Source organism: Balaenoptera borealis (assembly GCF_965194805.1).
Source record: "Balaenoptera borealis genome assembly, chromosome: 3".
Lineage (NCBI taxonomy): Eukaryota > Metazoa > Chordata > Mammalia > Artiodactyla > Balaenopteridae > Balaenoptera > Balaenoptera borealis.
The window spans coordinates 52,237,225-52,258,382 of NC_138866.1; the positions used below are offsets into that span (position 1 = coordinate 52,237,225).

General features: G+C 34.9%; 1 protein-coding gene across 4 annotated transcripts in view; it reads left to right on the forward strand.

Annotated features, from left to right (window-relative positions):
• The window catches only part of MDGA2 (MAM domain containing glycosylphosphatidylinositol anchor 2), an 830,366-nt gene that overhangs the window by 529,035 nt on the left and 280,173 nt on the right, over positions 1–21,158 (forward strand). The gene's annotated exons all lie outside the window — the stretch shown is intronic.

Sequence of the window (21,158 nt, forward strand, 5' to 3'; positions counted from 1 at the left end):
TATTAGCTCTTGGATCTTGTTGAGCAAGTCACTTCACTCTTCTTTGCCTCAGTTTCCTCATAAACTCATAAACTTATAGGAAGGAATTACTGAGTTGATGTATATAAAGCATGTGGAACATACTTTATTTATTCCTCTGACAATGAGCTAGTAGTTAGCAACCCCATCCAGCTCATTTGGTGGAAAGATTAAACCTAGGACTTTCTGCAAAGATGAAATCTTGTGTGCTCATACGTTGATTCATCAACATGTGTTCCACTGAGTTGTTCAAATTTTGAAAGGTCGTTCTTTTATTTATTCATTCATTTATTCATGCATTTATTCATCAGAAACTTACTGTGTTCCTATTATGGGTCAGCAGTGATAGGCATAGGGCTATTGGCTAAGATGTAAATCGCCTTAAACTAGAGAAATCCTCATTAAGCACTGGATAAAAGTATTAGAGGAAATTAAAAGAAGAATGTGGCAGACAAAAACTTTATCAAGAAAGATGAGAAGGACTTGATGAAAACTGTGTTGCAGGAAAAAATAGAATTATAAAATCTTGCTGGCCCTAAGACTTATAAAAGTTAATAATTTCATTTCACTTAAAAGAACAAATAGGATATTGAGAAATAAAAATCAGTTATTAATGTAAGAACTTGGTGTGATTACATTATTCTTCTTGGCATGAACTATTTTGTGAATTATTATAACTGATTTTGTTTTTCTTAGTTTCTTTAATGTATTTTTAGAATACACATGATTCAGAGAGAAAAATTAAAAATTAAATGGAAGTAGGTCCTATGGGATGGGTAAAGGCATTGCAGTGTGTCAATGGAGATAGTCCATAAACAGTCTATAATAGGAATATAAAAGAGTTTTATTTGAGCCAAAATGAGGACTATAGCCCAGGAGACACAGATTCAGGAAGCACCTGAATTGTGTTCCACCAGGCTGCAAAATGGGGGATGCTTATAAAGGCAAAATTACGTAAGTTGTTTGTCAAGAATTAGAATTGGAGCTGGCAAGAAGTAAGGGTGCTTGTTAAGCAAGTATTGGTTGGGGTCTGAAATGGTTGCACAGTTATAAGGGAAGACCTTGAGACCATAAGGTTGCAGCTCGCTGCTGCTTGCAGATGTCATTTTGAGAACAATTGATGGTGTGCTTGAGTCTGATACAGTTCATAAAATTCAAGTTCCCAATGATGCAGGAATGTGTCTGAAACCACATCCACAATGGCCATCTGGCTCCATCCTGGATGCCTGAAACACAGTTACTCCATTTTGATTTTTAAATTCATTCTTTTCTTTAATGGTTAAAGCAGACATACAATGCATGTTGACAGGCCATAAGGTAGGCTGTTCTAGTCCAAGCCAAATCATGTATAAGCCAGACTGACTTCCCCATACCTCAATGTGTGTGAAAATTTCTTCCATCCAGTGGAATGAAAAATAACATAATAGTGGTATATTATTACTTATGTTACAACCTTTCACTTGAGAAATACTTTATTAATTTTAAGAGTACTTCATGTTTATTAGTTTAGTTTATCTTTATAACTACTGGGATGTAAACAGGTGGATTTTTTTTTTTTTTTTTGCCATGTGTTTTCCTATCACCTGACACGTAATAAACTGGCCTGTAGCAATTGAAGTATCTTCATTGGGACCTACTGTATAGCACAGGGAACTCTGCTCAATACTCCGTAGTAACCTAAATGGGAAAAGAACTTGAAAAAGAATAGATACATGTATATGTATAACTGAATCACTCTGCTGTACACCTGAAACTAACACAACATTGTTAATCAACTATACTCCAATATAAAATTAAAATTTTAAAAAATAAAAAAAAGTATCCTTATTAGGTTATTTTGAGGATGAACTGAATTAACACAAACAAAAAGTCTTTAAAGACCAAGGTACAATGAAATTATATTTAATATTTTTATGTTGAACAAATGTGTGATTTTATTATTTTCTAATTCCCCACAGCTAGTAACCAAGGGGAGGGGACAAGATTGATCCCAGTGTTTGAAGGGTTATTTTAAAATAGGAGACTGACTAGCTACTCAAAATTTTTGTGGAGCTGAGAAAATGATCTTAAATCTCAGCCATAGTGTTTTAGTAGGAGTAAATAAGGACTTCTTAAAGTGGAAAGGAGAAAATTATCAGAAGAGGTGACAGACTTTCCAACTCCTGACATCTTGTAAAGCAGCTGGGTGACTATTTCTAAGATGATTTTTAACAATTATCAGCTCAGAAAACAGAGATTTGACTTCTTGTCCTATGAAGAGCACAAGATCACTTTCAGTTTTCTGGTCCATTATTTTTTAAGCAAAAATATTATATATCTAGACTGAGCAAACAAAATAAACTCTTTTATAAACTCACAAAATTTTAGATTGACAGTCATTACAAAATGAGCTTCAGAGTTATGGTAAATAATTGGGTTTAAAAATATAAGCTAGTACCTTGTTTGACTCTTCAATAACTATAATCAGGTATGTCATGTGCTTGGTGCTTTACATATTCAAACCAGGTTTGCTTCAGCACTTTTCCCATCTGGCTGTGCACAAAATAGGGAGAGTTTGTGCATTTCAAATAGGTGAAATCATTGAGGTAGCTCTCAAAGTACACCAGGAATAAATTAAGCTTTCATCATCTCCATGCAAACAGGTCTATAAACTAACAAATAAGTTCATTGCTTTTCTAACATCAGAAGAAGATCCTAAGTCACCATTGCCATAACCAACATGAGAGTCAGGTGCTCTTTAAGTTTTCCCTCTTGTGAATCTCTAAATGAGAGAGATAAAGTTCCCATATTTTTAACTCATGGTTTGCACAATGTCAAGGAAAATGTGTAACTTATTGAGGAGGAGAATATTCTACAATATTATAAATACTGTAATATGTTTGATTAATCTCTGTTAATATACTTAGGAAAGTGTAACTTTGGAAATAATTTTTGGAATAGAGATCAAATAATTGACTAAAAAATGTATTTTTGGTACAGACAAAATTTCACTTTAACATCTCTATAGTCAAATAAACTTTTAAATTTCAGTCAGTCTATTGACCTGATTTGCACAATGCCCAAATGACACAGCATATGAAGACAGAAACAATGTCTGCTGTAGATAAGGATTTCTAAAAGTTTTTTGCAGCAGAACAGTTGTATCATGGAGTACAGATTCCTGGACCCATTCCATATCTACTGAATTAGACTTTCTGGGGAATGACCTGGCAATGTATATATTTAAACAAGTGTAAATAATTGCTTTGGAAAACAAATGTCTTTGTTATCAGTCATGTTTTCCATGACCCCATTACATTTTGTGAATAGGAATTTTTGTTAATAAAAATCAATTTCCTAGAACTGCTTATTAAAAAAGCAATGTCTAGGCATCATTTTAAAAGTCAGTGTCATCTATAGATTTACCAATAATGTGTTTTCTTAACTTTCTTACTCTTAATTGACATCATAGTGGAGCTTATAACTGTATATCTGTCATGGAGTGTCCAATCATTTGTTGGCCCCTGTTGATTACTTGCCATGCTATGAAAAATCTTCTGTTACATAAATGTCATTATTTATCATACTAATCTAATTATCTTAGACCTTATCAAGAACAATTCACAGAATTTTATAAAACATAAAATGTTATGTTTATTTATTTCTTGTCATGCACACCCCCTGACCAGTTGGCATAATTTTGTAGCAGGGTCTAAAAGTTGTTTTGATTGTTTTTCTACTCCCATTTGGAAGAAAATGAATATTGGCTCTTAATTGGTAAATTCTTAATTTAGTTGTATTTTTCATAGTTTATTAAAATAAACCTATTAAAATTTGTAAATTTAGAAAATTTTAAAATACAGGTATATTTTAAATTATCATAATTATGGTAACTATAAACTATTTGAAATTTCTCAGATTATGTGTATTTCTAACATGAGGGCACCTACAAATTATGATTTTAAAAAATTAATTTATTTTAATATATTTCAGGCAGTTATATGTTGATGACTCATGATTTCAAAGGCAAATAAGAATTAATTATGTTATTTATATTAGGATGAAATACAAACTTTGTACCTGCTTGAGAGGTTATGATGAATTCTATAAAGAAATGGGGCAGGTGGGGCTAATTTTACTTAATTATATAGGTCCTTTGATTCAGTCTGCTCAAATTTAGCATTTATAAAATTATCCAGTTAGGATGCTTTCCATAAATGTGCATTACATCTAGGAACCAAGTCATTGAAATGTATTACTGGCTATAGAAATACGGAAACCTATACTCCCTTCTTCTTTTCCTCCCGCTCTCCTTTCTTTCTTTCTTTCTTTCTCTCTTTTTTTCCCCTCCAATCTGTCTCAGTAAATTTTACCACGGAAAGAGATAGAGGTTAGGAAGCATCTCTGTTCCCTTTGTTAGACAACTATTATCTGTTCTTATTATTTTATATAACCTGTAGGGAAGTTGTTAATGTAAATGTTCAGCAATTGCTGTGAGACTCAATATAAAACTTTTTGTATGCTGTGATCTATTCATGGTAGTTCTCTTCTATGTTTAGAGGTATTTAAATTATCTGAGTGTTATGAAAAATAAAATAATGTTTCAGTTATAGGAATTTCATAGAAATAATTGTCTGTAATAAGGATAGTGTGGACATAAACACCTCCTCTTGTAAAATAGTATGTCCATTGTCATAGATAGCCCATTTAAGGGCAAAAGGAAATGGCAGGAGAAACTTTGCTGTCATCATACCTGAGTACTAACTTCATGCATCTTTCTTAGCCATGTGGATATTTGAACTTCTTTCCTTCAAGCAAGCTCCACAGCATCTAGACAAACAGTAGCACCAATTATTAGACTCTACGTGTATTTTTTTCACCAACAATTACAGCTTTAAAGAAAGGCTATGTTTGTGAGAGATACTTAGTGTAAATACAATGACTTCCTGTATTAGTCTGCTTGGCTGCCATAACAGAATACCACAGACTGAGTGGCTTAAACAACAGAAATGTATTTTCTCACAGTTTGGAAGCCAGAAGTTCATGATTAAGGTGCAGTCAGGGTTGATTTTTGGTGAGGCCTCCCTTTCCTGGCCTGTAGTTGTCACCTTCTGATTGTGGCCTTTCCTCTGTGGTTCTTGGAGCGAGAGAGTAAGGAGCTCTGATGTTTCTTCTGACTCTAACAAGGACACCAGCTCTAGCAGATTAAAGTTCCACCTTTATCACCTCATTTAAATTTACTTAACCACCCTAAAGGCCCTGTCTTCAAATACAGTCACATTGAAGGTTAGGGCTTCAAAATACAAATTTGAGGGGGGCCACAATTCAGTTCGTAACACTTTAAAATGACTGAAAATGGCCTCTGCATTTAGGATTCCTTTTCTTTTAAAATTTCAGATATAAGTTCATAATATATGTTACATCAAAGGAAGAAAATGAATCAGCCATTTAAAGGAAAGAGTCTACTCTTCAGTAGATTCTCAACCTAAAGAGGGAACTCTACTGAGAGTATGTGTGGTCCTGAATTCTTAGCTTTGGGGAAATAGGAAGGAATAAACTGTAAAGGAAGAAGGTAAAATGAAACTTTAGTGAGGGACAAAGATCACTTTTGTAATAGTATCATAATAAAATTTTAAAAGACTGGACAAAGTATTAAAATATGGATACAAATGATGTGTCAGTGAATCTGCACTTTTTTTTTCTAATTTTCTTTTTTATGATGGAGAAGTTAGTATGTGAAGCAGAAGAAAGAAACAGGAGGAAGAAAAGGGAAAAGAAACAGAAAAAATGTTTTATCTTTTCATGTACTAAAACATTGGGAATATGAATGCCTTAGTAGATTTTTTTTATCATAGGTAATGCAGATTTTCTAAACAATAGTATTTATAACTACAGATACCAACAGAATACAAAGAATAGTATTAGAATATTGTTGATAGGCCATATTGTTAGAGAATGAGATGTTTCCTATAACTCTCTTGCAAGAATTTTGACATTCAAAAACCTAAGGTTCGGGGCTTCCCTGGTGGCGCAGTGGTTGAGAATCTGCCTGCCAATGCAGGGGACACGGGTTCGAGCCCTGGTCTGGGAAGATCCCACATGCCGCAGAGCAACTGGGCCCGTGAGCCACAACTGCTGAGCCTGCGCGTCTGGAGCCTGTGCTCCGCAACAACAGAGGCAGCGATAGTGAGAGGCCTGCGCACCGCGATTAAGAGTGGCCCCCGCTCACTGCAACTAGAGAAAGCCCTCGCACAGAAACAAAGACCCAACACAGCCAAAAATAAGTAAATAAATAAATAAATTTATTTAAAAAAAACAAAAAACCTAAGATTCAAATTTTGTTTTTCTCAAATTGGAGTTGTAATTTAGCGTCTCTAAACTTACTTTTCCCCTCCCCAAAATAGGGATAACACAGAGATCCATATTATTTGGTTTTATAGGCTGTAAATGCTATTAAATGGAAAACTTTTAGAAGAGATTCCAACACCTAACAAATACAATAAATAGTAGTCATCATTGGGTTGTTAACCTTGATAATGGAAAGAAAGAATAAAATTGGTATCATCAGTAATCATGGAGAGATGATGGCAAGAACCTTAGACTTTTGCTAGGATATGGTGTATAGCTGCAACCATTGATGACTAATCTTAAAATGAGTTCTCCATCCTTTTTAAATTATTTTCATCAGTGAGTAAATTAAATATTAATATTTTCCAGAAAAATATATAGAAATGAATACATATTCTGGCATATGTCTATCTAAACTATGATTGGCAGAAATGTGTAACATAAATATAAAATATTATTCTGTGAAATTAATAAGGGTACATAAGGAAAATTAAAGAAATTTGCAATTTTGTTGATATGTAATAGATTCTTCATCTGAGTGCTCTGTCATTTCCTACAGTAATTGAACGTATATATGCCCTATCCTCACTAATGTAGCTTCATAAATATGAAAATATAGGTGATGAATACACAGTGAATATGGGGACAGAAGCAATGGTTATTATGGGGCTTCAGCTTTGGTCTTCCTGATACTATTTTCAGAGAAACAAGTTAGCCCAGATTTTTCAAAATTCTATTACCATAGTAACGGGAAGTATGCATGTTTCTGGGATCTCTCTACGCCTATGCATTTTATTGTCCTAGCAATGAATTTTTCAGGTTCACTATATCCAAATTTATTCTTAGAGCATGAGCTCTTATATAAAATATCCCCCATAAACTATTAACTTGCCCAGAAGACATCATAACCCAGATACAGTAGATAGCTAAGCAAAGAAGATTAAAAAAACTGTTAAACAAATGAAAGGCAATGCTATCATATTTATTAAAAAGGGTGTAAATTATTGAAATGCTATCTCACAACTTAACCAAATACTTTGGAGCATGTCAAATAGTCTGTGTTTTAGCAAACATCTAGAATAATTTATTGATCAGATTTTCCCAGCTTTACGTAGTTATTTTTCAAATGCTATATTAGACTATAATTATAATTAAACAATTTAAAAGTTATTCGTAAGAATAAAAAAGTTCAAATCATGTGATATTTCTTTCAGTGAGTTGAGTGAGAATATGTTAAAATAAAGCAATAGAATTTTTATACACCTTAGAACACTTAATTTTTAATTTTAAACTGCTTCTGATTGCAAATTTGTAGACCTTGGCTTAGTACTTGATAAGGTTCTATTGTTCTAGTGAAACTGCTGAGAATTGTGTTATTATAGACAATTCAGTTACTAGAAATGCATTTTAGACTTTTTGTATGTTTTTTTGAGCTTGCCACTTAGAACTTGTGATTTAGAATATCTTTATGATCATTCACTGACATTTGATTTTATACGTTACTGGATCTCATGATGAAGATACAATAATTTCCATAAGTGCATGTAGCTAATCCCATAATTTATTTACCCAAACTCCTAGAATAGATTATATCAAGGGATGGTCTTTAGGGTTCCCAACCATCCCAGTGTGTCCTGGACTCAGTGAAAGTCTCACATCCTATAATCTCAGGCAAACCAGTATAATTGGTCACTTAATGATCTAATCCACCATGCAGCCTACCCTCATATGGAATAGTCTTAATGTCAGTTGTTAATGCTGGTACATGTGCAGCCTTAAGCAGCTCTACGTAAAGAAGCATTTGTAAAAAAAACCAGGGTGTAGATCCTGACTCTCCCCAAGTGGTGGTGTGACTAAGTCCTTCAACTCTTTGAACCTGCTTTTTTTGCTAATTCATGTTGATAATGGGTTCTAGGTGGGCCACCAGTTGATAGAAAATATTTACTCTCAGATTTCATTTTTATTTACCAAGTTAACATTAACAACAACAAAAACTTAGATTAAGTGAGACGGCTGCAAAGAAGTAGATGCAGCCTCTATGTACACAGCTACTCGTGAGGCCCCGGGATTCATGCAAGCAAGTTTCAGGCTTGCAGAATTTGACAAGATTAATACCTCATTGTGCTGTTGTCCTTTTATACGTAAGACTTACATTACTATCTACTCAAGAAAAAGATTTAGCAAATGAATAACCTCTGGACCTGATGCACCTATTTGAAGAAATCTTTGCACATCTTGGACTCTCAATATTTCTTTTACAAAAAGTCACTGTCAGGGAGGTTTTCATCTCATTCAAGAGAAGATGCATCGCTGGCCACTGTCCTGCCTCCAGCTGTAAGACATTTAAGAGTACAAATTACCCCATAGAACTTTACCTCATTGCACATACTGTGAAGATATTAAATGAGATCGTATTTAAATTGCCTGGCAAATGTTGGGCTCTTAGTTTTATGGTATTGTGATTGTTAGATTAAAAAAAAATTACCTTTGTGAAGAAACTAATGAGGATTTCCAAAATCTCATTTAGCCCTTTGGTTGTCCTTTTTTATTTACTGAAAGTATCAGTGATACAATATAGTACTCTGTACTTTTCAGCAGAAATACTAAATCACAGCTAAATTCCAATTTGTTTCAATGGTTACAGAAGTAAGTGAATATCAAATATTGTATACTCATTAAATATAAATTATCATATTACTAGTATGTACATTAGTAATGAGTAGATGTTTACATTAGGTCTGTAAGATTTTTATAAAACCTTTTTGTAATACACTTACTTCCATAATGAAGAAATAGATACAATTTATGTTCTTACCCTTTCTTAAAATCAAGTATACTAATCAGTACCAGGTAAATGTGCATTTAAAAAAATTTTTAGGAAAATAGGAATTGATTATTATCTCATCAAAGAACACTTATAGAATACATTTTCTAGTTTAAAGAACAGGAAAAATGCAAACAGTTTTTTGGGGGGGGAGGGGTGAGCCATAAATATCTGCTTTTATCTCTGACATTCTAATATGATGAAATGCATGTATTATTGTTAAAACTTCATGCTAAAATATTTGTGTTTTCAAGGAGTCCTCTGACTTTAGCCACACTGCTCATAGGATTTAACATCCTGTGTTGTGGCTAAGATTAGCCCTGTGGTCACTGTTAATATAGATTCATAGAGTCATTTGAGTCACAACTAGACATAACTTAAAAGATCCACATTGGTTCATGATGGCTTTGAATTAAATTTAAAAATTAAGGAAGTCCTTGTAGTAGTCCATACAGTGGGAGTAGGGTATCTCATGTATTCTTACAGGGACTGAAAGGAGAGAGGTGAGAGGTAGACTGGAGCATAATGGACAGGCAGAGTATCAGAAATGCATTAACATCAACCTTTTGACTATAAGTCCAGATGCAGCATGTACTTTTGGTTTGCTGTTGTGGCAGTTATTTCCAAAGCATCACAAAGATTTTGGCTTTTCCCTCAATTTTCATTTTCTGCAACATCTTTTCTGAGACATTTTTTTTCTGATAACAACATACTCTTCTTGATTTACTTGCTACTGTTCTATTGCTATAGAAAATAGGTTTGCCCAATTGTTTAGTAATATGGTTTAGTTTATGTTTTGAACAGCATTTCTTTCTGTCAGCTCCTTTCAGTCACTCTGCTTTAGTTGCTATATTGTACTACTTGAGCATTTTATTGATTGCATCCTTCAATCACATACCATCCAGTGAATGTGCTGTAAAGTCAACAGTATTGATTTCTGATAGACATACTGTGTAATAGAAATTTATTGATGGCAACCTTGTCCTTTTGTTCTATTAATGGTACCTATTTCCCTGCTTTGGCAAAAATGGAAATTATCGAGAAACCAGGAATAAAATTTTTGGCATAAATAGGTGTGACAATTATATGAAGCTACTCGTTAAGTTTCACTTTGATTTGGCACTGCAGCCCTGTGCACAACCGAGCAAGAGGCAGAATTTTTAGTCAGTCAAGTATAAAACATTACCACGTGGTGTTCTGCCTCTTTAGCAGCATCTGGCAACACCAGTTTGTTTTACTGAAAAGAGTTTATAGTTCTAAAAGGGTAAAATAGGGGCTTCCCTGGTGGCGCAGTGGTTGAGAATCTGCCTGCCAATGCAGGGGACACGGGTTCGAGCCCTGGTCTGGGAAGATCCCACATGCCGCGGAGCAGCTGGGCCCGTGAGCCACAACTACTGAGCCTGAGCGTCTGGAGCCTGTGCTCCGCAACAACAGAGGCAGCGATAGTGAGAGGCCTGCGCACCGCGATTAAGAGTGGCCCCCGCTCACTGCAACTGGAGAAAGCCCTCACACAGAAATGAAAACCCAACACAGCCAAAAATAAAAATAATAAATAAATAATAAATAATAAATTTAAAAAAATAAAATAAAATGGTAAAATATTGGCAATTTCATATAGTTTGACTTAACAGGTAACAATAGATAAGAAATTTCTTCAAAATGATTATCACGTATTGAGTGCAAATTAAAATATATATTTTCAAAGTGAAGAGAGAAAAAGACACAACAGGAAATAAATAAACAAAGCTATTGGAAAAACAAGCCATATAATATGGGTTCTTATAAATTTCCTGGGATTGAATCCACTAAGACAATTGCCTGGGAGGAACAAAATAGGGGAAAAGAAGCAAAACTCCTTCTATTCTTACCATATCTTTCTAATTCTCTTGGTTTTGATCATGAATACTTAATAACTAAAGTCCTGCCTCATTGCATTTTGTCTTTCAGCTTTAAAATTAGCTCAATCTGAAAAAATTGTAAAGTTTATGTCTTTCTCATTTTGGAACCATAAGCAAAAAGCAGTCAGATGTGATGTCCATATAGAGTTATGACACTATGGACTATACAAAAATATGATACTACATTTCAAAGACCCTGAAAATTCAGTGACTATGCAATGGTTTGCATACTAAACATTGTTTTGTGTGTTTAAGTAAAATGTTAAATATGAATACGGGTTTAGAAAAGCATTACTATAATGTATACAGATCTACAGTCAAAGAATATGTAATATGGATTTAATTCTTAAGTCACTGGAGAGTTAAATAGGCAATTCAATACATACCAATATTAAAAACTTGAAGAAAAACAAAAAATAATTCAACATTTCAAACAAATGGTATTTGTTTCCTCTGCAAAGATATTTCATCAGTTCATATTAATCATGTAGAATGGGAAATATGGGTTTAACAAAATCTATATGGAAAACATCAGAACTAGAGTAGGAAAGTTATATTTTCAGTAGCTTTGTGAAATAAAATATTGGCAGGACACTTTTTGTACATGCAGTTTCTCATGTGTAGAGAGGAATTGAATTTGAAGGTGATTCAGTCAGTGTTTTATCTTTCATATTAAAATAGTATTAAAAAGGTTTTATTGACTTTTAATCTTTCCTTAAGCAACATTCCATTTTGTGCAGCTTTTTAGTTCCTTCACGTATGTTACACTACAGTATTATCTTACTCAAAAAGGAAACACCTCCCTTATCATATAGCAGCATTGTCCTAGAATATGGCAACAATACATTTAAACATACTCTGAATGTCTGAAATCCCAAGATAAGAAATGTAGCTAGTTTAATAGTTAGGCTTCAATTGACTTGCGTTAGAATTAGATCTGTAATAACATTCTTAAACAGCAGTTAGTATTTACAGTATGTCAACCTGATACTGTACTGAAACCTACTACAAGGTCTATAGTTTAAAACTGTCGTTTTCTACGGTGCAAACCACAATTTTATTGTTTTGTAATTTAGTCCAATATATTGGCTCCTAACCACACACAAAACTTGGAATCAAATCCCTCTGCTTTGTCATATTTATTTTTAACAAATTATGCTCTGATTCTGCCTCTCTTTTTCTTTCTTTTTCATTTAATTAGCCATGGGGAAGGAATATCAATGTAAGCCTAAAAGTAAATAATAGTTAATATATCTGTACTTGAAAGGAGAACACCTCCTGAAAATATATTTAGCCCTTTATAAAACAAAGTCTACACATTTCTCAGGTTTCCCAGGGCAGGCCTTAATTTGTTGAGGCACCCCTCACCTCCTAGAATTAGACTCCTCATTCCAGCACTTTCAGATGCACATGTCAGTTGGAGGCTAGAGCAGAAATCCCAGCTAGGAGATTGGTAACAGATACTTGGCAAGGGCTGAGGTACTCATGACACTGCACTTGTCTGGGTTGTGACCCAATTCAGCGATCAAGGTATGATATTCTTAATTTTACGAAACTACTTCTAGAATCCAATGTAAATAATCATTATAATGCTTAAATGTGTTAAGTATGAATGTATGTATGATTTGTATGCTTTGATTTCTTTAATTTGACCTTTGGTCCAGTATTGTATTTAGCAAAATATGACTACTTTTGTCCTTTGCGAAGTAGTATTTTATAGTAAACTTTAGAAGCACCAGCAAAAGTCTCTCTCTCTTTTCCCCCATCCCATGATTAATAACTAAATATATGGATATATTACTTCTTTTCTTGCTTTTTAAAATTGTATCTGCCTAATCTGATATTTGGGGTTGGCAGTTGAAATGTCAATAAATGAAGACTTGGTTAATAGTTTATGACCATGCTTACTATTCCATCTAATAATACACTTGTTTTTCTTACTCTTTTCTTAGTGGTATATTGTCAACTGCCACTGTTGTTCTCCACTGTTCTGTCTCAGGAAGCCTTTCCTTGTTTAAATTTCTCCTCCTTACCTTGTGAAGTCTGAGAACTTAAATAACTGAGCCCATTATAGTTTTGTATGAGTTAGGAGTGAAAACACTGTGAGCAATGGCCTAAGAGCCTCTTCCACAGTCACTTCAGAATTTAGGCTTTTAAATTATGCCTTAGGGGGTTCACAAGTCCTTTTTGCCTTCTATTCTAAATGGTAGAGATTTCTGGAAGCCTGACTAGCAAACCATGTTTATTTTTGCCTTCCCTAGGCTTTTATCATAATAGATGTTATTAATGTTATCCCTTTTTTCTATTAGAGCAGCAGCATTAATTCTTTCTCTGGCATAAATATCATCAGGAATTTAATTAGAGCTTGAAAATTATCAACTTTATTTCACTCTGGAGTTTATCTACAATGCTTTAATTCCATCTCAAGTCAGACTGCCTAGATTAGAATCTCAGCTCCACCATTCACTATGTACGTGACCTTGGGAAAGTTATCTAAACTGTCTCTCAGATTGGTAATAATAGTAGCTATCTCATAAAATTACATGAGAAATATATGAAAAACTTTTTGAAGTGTGCCTGGAACGTATTAAGGGCTATAGTTGTCTCCATCTAATTACAAACACCTCGAGGGTAGGATTTTTGTCTGTTTTGTTCTATTATCTCCAAGGCCTAGAACAGAGTCTGACACACAGTTGGCACTTAATAAATATATGTTGAATTAACAGTTTTTCTTTAAATAAAACATAGGTTATTCCTTTGTTTGCTGTCAGTTTATTTTGTTGCTATCAATGACCTGGCTAATTAAGCTCCTGATCTGATTTCTAATCTTTGCTATATCTTGGAACCAATTCAGATATTTGAGTAACCTGAGTATAGATATGTCACAAGATTAGGAGACTATATGCCAAGGTGTTTTCCTAATCAAGGTAGACATTTGGCCTGGGCAGTCCTTTGGAAACTAATGGAATTCCCTTGGAGAGGCAAACAGAGGCCCAGCAGAGTTAAATCTGTTCAACATTACTCTTTAAGATTAGCTATGAACCACCTTAGCAATATTACTATAAAATGAAATTGTAGAATCATAAAAAGTTTCAAAATATAACATTATAATACAGTGTCACCAGGATGGGTAATAAAAAGAAAAAAAAAAACACACCTAATTTTTACCAGACCAATAAGACAGAGTAAGAGAGTAACTAATAAGAGAGTACCTTTTTGCACCATCCCTCTATGTTGCAAATACTGGTTGTAGAAATACCAGCTGCCTCCATTTCAGCAGCTCTGATGGCCAGAGCAGAATTATTGTTTTGTTTTCTTTGCTACTCTAGTGAGGCCTCAAGAAGTATAGCTGGGAGATAAACACCAGATGGTCTTGGAGGTGATGTCTTTATCTGTCCTCCTACTGCTATATCACTCTTACAGAAGAGCCTTAAATCTTGACTGATCTTTTTAATTCTATATTGAATTACCCACATACTGGTCCTCTTATGACAAAGGCCATATGCCTTTAGTTTTGGTTTCAGGGATATAATTTGGTTTAATCAAATGGTTTATTGATAGTAATGTATGTGCTATAACTGAGCAAAGAAGTACAAAGAAGTGTAAATAATATGCTGTAATTATTTTATGTGAGTGGTGCACTAAATTTTGAAAGAGAAATTCTTTGCTATCACCTTGTTAGCGATATAAAGCATGGTTAAGTTTAGATGGGTTGAACAATGAGAGAACAGAAAGGTCTTCATAGCTAGTGTTTTTCAATGAATGGTTCATGAAATCCTGAGTTTTTCATGGTTTTTTTTTTTTGGTTAAGTTTATGACAAATAGGTCTTATGTGGAGTTTCCGTTCTCTAGTCTTTAAATTCAACATTCTTTTATTCAATAAGACTTTATTAAGCACATAATTCTTTGCCAAATCCTTTTCTGAGTGCTGTTGGTACAAATATGAAAAACATCACCCTTTTCACAGATAATTCAATTCTTAAATATCGCACAGTGAAAGGCGAAGGTAAATGTTCTAATGGTGGCTAAGGTATGTGAGGAGGGGTGTGTGTGGGAAGCTATAATAAGCTGCTATGCTTATACAAAAGAGGAAGGAATTCAATTGCCTTGTACAAAAACTAAGAATTTGGTAAAAAACTGATATTGACATTTGACCGTTGTAAAGTGGTTTACCGGGTGAATAAGCACTGGAAGAGAATCCCAGGCAGCAGGAATAGCAAGTTCATGCCTTCTTGATTTTGTGAGGAGGACATTTTTGCAAACTGGCACTATTCCTAAAAACCTGGTATCTTCCATGAAGAACAGGAAAATTCCACAGACAGCAAGTTCCTTGGTTGGAAGTACTTAGCTTGGATTTTCTCTCCATGAATGATGGGATTCTGCTGCCGCTGTAGATAATGCTCAGTTTCTGGTAAACTTGAATGAGACCTTGCTTTGCCAAGATTTCACCTGTTGGAAGGAACATTAAGGGATTGTTGGCCAAGGGAGGGAGATGTAAGTGGTGATAAAGTTCTTCTTCGTCATGTTTCAACAATATGTATGAAGACTTTTTAGGCCATTAAGTATTAGTACCCCAACTATTGGCATAACTTATTGACTGAAATAAGCTTTTGACTTTATCTTTTGCTCACCTTAGAACACAAGTTCCAGCTCTAGTTTTTCTGTTTATCTTGTTTAATGACTAGATTCAAATGTAAATAACACTCATTATAATTTGTAAAGTCTGATTTCATTGAAGAATATCTTTTGGGAAATTTTTTTTTTTAATATTATTTATTTGGCTGCACCGGATCTTAGTTGCGGCATGCGGGATCTTTTTTTTTTTTTTTTTTTAGTGGCAGCATGTGGAATCTTTAGTTACGGCATGTGGGATCTAGTTCCCTGACCAGGGATCAAACCTGGGCCCCCTGCATTGGGAGCGTGAAGTCTTAGCTACTGGACCACCAGGGAAGTCCCCAGATTTCTTTACTCATTATGCTGTGATGACATAAATATCCTGGTTAGGGATCATAAATGCACATGACTTCAGAGAACAGGGAGGTGATGTAAATATGTGAAGTCACCCAAGACAATGGGAGTCATGGGGAGAAGGCTGGTTCTCATCCTATTAAGATGTAAGATTCTGAGTGCAGGAATTCTTGGGCTGTTTTGTTCACCATTATATCCCAAGTACCTATCACAGGCCTTGATACATAATAGGTGCTCAGTAAATACTTATTAAATGAATATGTTGAAATGTGTTATACTAGGGAGACCAAACAATACCTAAAGACATTTATTCCTAATAATGATAACAACAAACAATAAATAATATTGTGCCAATCAAACAAAACCCATCTAGGGAAGCCCTTTTTGGAACTCATGGCATTATGCCATGAGTATACCATTTCCTAGTAGGTCTCTTCTAGGAAACTTTTATGCAATTTTCCATGAAGGAACATATTTACTCTGCCTTCTCAATCATTTGCAGAACTATCTGTCCTTTGAACATTAAAAAAATGAAAAATGCTTGTTAGCTTCAGTATCTATAGGAAAGGCTCTCTCTTGCATTAGAAACTATTTATGAATACTATTTCAAATATTGCCATATCCTGAAACATTGTTTTAAATAGAATTTCCTAATATTATATCATTCCTGGGCTTCATGAGAATCAATCAATTTGTCAATAATTATAATATTTGAATAATAACTTCAACTATATGTGTGGATTATTTTGAATTTTCAAATCAACTTCTAATATATTCTCTCATTTTTAGCATGTGAAATGTCCATTGCTACCTGTATTTCAATGAAACGTCTGTTGAAAATGAATTCCAATGAAATGCACGAAAATACAGTGATTCTTGTATCTTAGTGAAATGACTTCTTTTTGCAAGAGAAACTTTTTTCTGTTCTTTGAATCTGTAAACATAGCATGTCTCTCCATATAGAAGCTGGACTTGGTTTGTCTATCATGTGTATATTTTAGTTTAAAAAATGTACGGCCATGGAAAAGAAGCAGAAAGTTAATTGTATGTATTTTTACTTCCTCTTCCTTTTATTCATGCTGTGCTCTTACTCATTTTATTTTGTGCTTATATCCTGATGGGTAAAGGTGCCCCTACTCACCACTGATTTCTTCCTTATTCTTTCTTTAGCCTTTTCACGTTATCTCCATGTGGCCAACTACTGATCATTGAATTTACATGGGAAGGGTGTCCTAGCAAACACTGTGAGTGCCCTGCTTTCTCCTCTTAGTCTGTTCTGGAGGTTATTGTAGTTTCTTTTGACAGATTCGATTCAATATCCTTCTGTTTGAAAACTTTCGCTGGACTCAGCAATGTGTTCAGCCAATGCAGAAGGCTGGTAAGTTAAGACCCATAGAATAATCCTTAACTAATGAAGGACACGAGTTGGTAGGTAAATACCCCAGCCAGCCTCCTCACTTTTCAGAGGGAGAGTTCTGAGATGTGTTCTATCTAGTTTCCCAAAGGGTCCCCAGCAGCAGGGAGTTAAGTTTCTCACAGTGACAACTGCTCATTAGTGCTCCATTACTGGGTTTTCTCCCTTTCTTTGTCTCTTCTCTTCTCCTTCAGTATTCTTCCTGCGATCTCCACCCAGATGAACTATTTTCTTATATTAGGACCTGCTTTTGGGAGGATTCAAAATAAGACTAATACCATCCTAGCTGAGGATTTTTTATTGGAGTTCATTCTGGTGGGGGTTTTTTTGTTGTTGTTTTATTGGTTTTGGGGGGAGTTGTTTGTTTTTTCATGTTCTTCCTTCCTTGTGATTTTTCTCTGTGACTCAGTATTCAAGTTCCTTCCAATCAAAGAATCATATGTCTCAGATTATCTCTAACTCAAGGCAACCGGCAACTTTTACCGTAGTTAACTATTTCATATGAATTTAATCGAAGCGTCGCGGGTGAAAAACTAAGTTCCTTTTTAAAAATTAAAAGGCCCAGATCCATGGAGAGCCAAATCTCTAAAAATATAAAGATGATTAGCACTGCATTGTTTTCAATTTTTTTAAACCATGTTTATCTTCAGCTAGCTGTTATGATAGGTAGTAGCCAAAACAAACCCACCAATACAGTAGTATTTTCTTCCTACAGAATGTATTCTTAATTAACCCCAACCTAAATCTTTGTATTACAATCCAGAAGATCTCACGAGGAACTGACTCTAAAATTAATGGTCATGAATCCCAGTCTACAAACTCAGGTTTGAAAGAAATATATCTTTATTATTCTATAATTCAACTTCATTTTTATTTCAACCACCTATTCTGCCATAATTTCAGAAATTGTATCTCAGTCAACGTGGAGTTCCCATTTCCACCAGATTTTATTTAAATTCTAGGGGTTGCTATATTATACTAAGGTGTGGGACATGAGATCTGGATCTTTTGACAGGCACGTATCGTCTAAGATCTCCCTCATTCCTACTGTCTTGCCACATTCAGTTCTGGCCCGTCTCTCTGCTTCTTCCATTCCATTGTGTGGGGCTGGGGCTGTTCCCCTGAGGCGTGGAGCCTTTCCCATGAGACTCACTATGGCCTGTCTGTGTAGCCAGTCATACTTAGTGACCTCAAAGCAGGAAGGGACACACGCATCCCCTCTGCTCTTGAATGTGCAGGTGTTCAGGATTTGGTGTGGGAGTCAAGAAGCCAATCCTCTCTGTCTCAGACCAACTGAAGTAACTGTTGCTTAGCCCAAGAAAACTTTTCTTTTTGTTGGCCAGGAGAGGAGGAACTGAAGGGAACATGGGAAGAATTCTCTTCCTCAGAGATATTTCCTAAAATATACTTTACGTGTTGCAGTTATTGAAGGGTTTAGGATTTTGGAAAATAAAAACCACAGACTGTTTGGTCTCTCCTCTCTTTCGTTTCCCTTCCCTTCTTTTCCCTTTCTTTCTCTTTCTTTTTCTGTCATTCTACTTCATCACATCCCTCCCAGGACGAATAATTTATAGATCGATCTATCTATCTATCTATCTATCTATCTATCTATCTATCTATCTATCTATCTATCTATCTCTCTCTCTCTCTCTCGTATTTCCACCACAGGGAACATCAAGCATGCTAGAATGTTGACATACTGATCTTAAATGAGTCAAGTCTCCAAGGCAACTGTGGTGACCCATGCCTTCCATCATTGAGTGCTGGCAAGATTCTCATTCGGATAGTCTGATGAGCACTTTTTTATGAGCACTGTATACATAGAGAATGTTTATAGCTGGTGGTGTATGTCTGTGCGTGTGTCGTATTAAACACAGACTTAGTTGGAATAATTTTTATGTAATTTGAGCCATGTTTTGGCAATAACTATAAAACATGTTTACAATAATCTATGATTTTTTAAATATACTATAGATGCTTCACTTAACTTGATAGATTTCCTTTTTTATTTTATGTATTTCACCTTTTTCTACTTTTTACTTTGGTTTGATGAACATCCCAAATAAAAATTAACATACTGCCCACTCAGTGTTTCTCTTGTCCCTTTTCAACTTCTCTGTTTCATTTCTTTATTACTTAAAATGAGCTTCAAATAGTAATCTGTCTCTGATATGTTGCTGTGAAGAATGACTGAGTATCTAGATTTCTGCAGTATGTTTTAGAACAATGCTCTTGTCTCATGGTTATAAGGAAGCTGATGATCTCGATGGCTTTACATGTTTATTCTTACATAGTGATGGGATAATTCAACCAAAACATGCAATAGATATTTAATGAACACTCAACCACATACATGATTCAGTGCAACGAGATTAATCTTTCTTAATTTCCTGATTACCTATATAAGAGCAGAAAAAGAAACATAATGCATGGACTCGAGGTGGTGTTGGAGAATTTAAGAGCACTATAAAAAACTAGCATTCACTTGCACTTCACTTTTGCCTATGAGCTTTTTTTTTTTTGTCTTTCTGTGTCTGACTTATCTATTTTTTTTTTAACACCTTTATTGGAGTATAATTGCTTTGCAATGGTGTGTTAGTTTCTGCTTTATAACAAAGTGAGTCAGCTATATGTATACATATATCCCCATATCTATTCCCTCTTGCGTCTCCCTCCCACCCTCCCTATCCCACCCCTCTAGGTGGTCACAAAGCACCAAGCTGATCTCCCTGTGCTATGCGGCTGCTTGCCACTAGCTATCGATTTTACATTTGGTAGTGTATATCTGTCCATGCCACTCTCTCACTTTGTCCCAGCTTACCCTTCCCCCTCCCCGTGTCCTCAAGTCCATTCTCTAGTAGGTCTGCGTCTATATTCCTGTACTGCCCCTAGGTTCCTCATGACCTTTTTTTTTTTTTAGATACCATATATATTTGTTAGCATACAGTTTTTGCTTTTCTCTTTCTGATTTACTTCACTCTATATGACAAACTCTAGGTCCATCCACCTCACTACAAATAACTCCATTTCCTTTCTTTTTATGGCTGAGTAATATACCACTGTATACATGTGCCACATCTTCTTTATCCATTCATCTATTGTTAGCCATTTAGGTTGCTTCCATGTCCTGGCTATTGTAAATAGAGCTGCAATGAACATTGTGGTACATGACTCTTTTTGAACTATGGTTTTCTCAGGGTATATGCCCAACAATGGGATTGCTGGGTCATATGGTAGTTCTATTTTTAGTTTTTTAATCAATTTACATTCCCACCAACAGTGCAAGAGTGTTCCCTTTTCCCACACCCTCTCCAGCATTTATTGTTTGGAGATATTTTGATGATGGCCATTCTGACTGGTGTGAGGTGATACCTCATTGTAGTTTTGATTTGCATTTCTCTAATGATTAATGATGTTTAGCATTCCTTCATGTGTTTGTTGGCAATCTGTGTATCTTCTTTGGAGAAATGTCTATTTAGGTCTTCTGCCCATTTTTGGATTGGGTCGTTTGTTTTTTTTGATATTGAGCTGCATGAGCTGCTTGTAAATTTTGGAGATTAATCCTTTGTCAGTTGCTTCATCTGCACATATTTTCTCCCATTCTGAGGGTTGTCTTTTCGTCTTGTTTATGGTTTCCTTTGCTGTGCAGAAGCTTTTGAGTTTAGTTAGGTCCCATTTGTTTATTTTTGTTTTGATTTCCATTTCTCTA